The sequence below is a fragment of the Zonotrichia leucophrys genome, chromosome 5 (assembly GCF_028769735.1).
Source record: "Zonotrichia leucophrys gambelii isolate GWCS_2022_RI chromosome 5, RI_Zleu_2.0, whole genome shotgun sequence".
Lineage (NCBI taxonomy): Eukaryota > Metazoa > Chordata > Aves > Passeriformes > Passerellidae > Zonotrichia > Zonotrichia leucophrys.
The window spans coordinates 33,697,639-33,699,764 of NC_088175.1; positions in this window are offsets into that span (position 1 = coordinate 33,697,639).

Sequence of the window (2,126 nt, forward strand, 5' to 3'; positions counted from 1 at the left end):
GCACTCTCCATTTTTCTGTGTACCAACAGGTCTGGGACAGTCCCATGCTCATACTTGTTTTCCTCCAGGAAAAAGGAGGGTCAGGGGCCTCTCAGTGAATGCAGGACAGAGCAAGTTGCTGCCTCTGTCAGAGGGCAGAATGGACTGGTGCATTATACTTGGAGAGGTCATTGGGATCTTGCTGAGATCAACCTACTGGAAGGACAGTGAGGGACAGACAGAACAGGTGCCTGGAGGTGGGAGGAACAGTCATAGGGTGTTTGACCCTGCTGACCTCACCATGAATTGGGAAACAAATATTAACTTATCTCCAGAGGAAAGGGGTGAGAAAAGGCAGAAAAATTTACCCAGAAAATTTGCATTGTACATGGTTGCTACATACTTCAAGAAGCATAGGAGTGTTTTGAGTTGACAGGAGAGACAGCAGAGACTAATAAAATACAGAAAGAATAACCAAACTTAACAGCTGCATTCTAGTATTGGTAAAAGTTAACCCTGTATAACAGACAGTGCCAGGTATGGTGCCAACACCTTCCCTTTAAAGGAAAGAAAAGATTATAAAAATCCATGTACTAATAACAACTGCTGATTTAAGCGTCAGTGTAAAGGGTGTCTGGTTATTATAAAAAAAGACACAGTGGATAAAATGACATGAATGGGGGGAAAAAAAAGAATAATGACTGTGTATTAGAAGGTTTTATCAAGGGAATATTCCAGCTTGGGATATAAGGGTAACTAATAAAAGCAATTTTTTTCTTAATCACATCTTTAGAAGGTAAGACAGTAAACTGAGCATACCACTGGGATCTCACAGTCTACATTATATGCATTTATGTATGTGTATTTATGAGTGTCATTTAATGAACTTAAAAAGACACAGTGCAGTGTGAAAACTCACAGAAACCATCCTGTAGGATCTGGGGCCTACTACAGGGCTTTCAGTTTCCACTATTTTACACCATGTCACCAGAAAGACAAGGGATTGGAAAAACCATCAGGAAATAAGTGACAAAGAAAACAATCACATAAGTATGATTAACCACCAAGGTCATGAACAATTAAATACCATCACTTTGTGAGCCTACTTTATGTATTTATAAAAAAAATGTTCTCAGAACAGTGTCCATCAAGTCAGGGGGCAGCTACTCATGAGAAAGTGTCCAGTTGCGGTGGTGCTCACACTGTTCAGTACTGCCCATGGCTGCACATAACGCAGTCCTGCCAGTGCCAGCTCCCTGTCAGGGACAGATGCACCTGCTCTCCAGCTCCTCTGAGCTCATGTTGCTACAGCACAAATCCAGGCAGGTCACTGTGACAAAGCCCAGAGCCAGGACCACCTGCTACACTGGGGAGGTCTGAGATCTCTCTGTATAGTTGGCATGTTAACCACACTGACCCCATTACAGGGGCCATGTCAACATACAGAAGGGGAGCTGGCAACACTGGGAAGCCTTAACTGGTACAGTAAAAACAGGCAAGCAGCACACATTTTAGACATGCAAGTGTTGACATCAGCACCAACACGTCACCCTGACACACCATCGCTGGCATCCCAGCAGTCAGGCTCCTGCCTGATGCTGATGGCTTTAACCCCAGCCCTCTCCATTCTACTCCCAATTCTTGCATCCTAGCCAAAAGCTTACTAACAGGCAAATTGCAGTCCTTAGGAAAAAGTGGTGAACTGAATATGGATCAAGAGGAGTGCAGTGGTCCAACCAGACTATTGCTCATCAAGTTAGCAATCCACATCCATCAAAATGAGAAGGTGCAGGCTTCTGCTGAGTGTATCACTTGCCCCAGGATAAACTTAGCCAGCAATTCCTAAAGTGGCTCCTGCTTGGCACCCTTGGAAATCCTAGGCAGACTGCTCATCATGACAGGAAGATGGTAATGTGGAAGAACATCCCTCTTCAGAAGAACCAAATCTACACTACTTCATTTTTGTTTTAAATCTGTTTCCAACCCAAGGCTCCTGCAGCCTAATATTTCTTCAGTTACTCACACAGGGAGCATTTAATACTTTCTTTCCTTCCTTGCAGCATGATTGTGGTTGGCAGCATAGACAGCCTTACTTGTTTCTTGTAGATGTGTCACTGCTGCTGCCACTTGACGAACATGTCTGGATC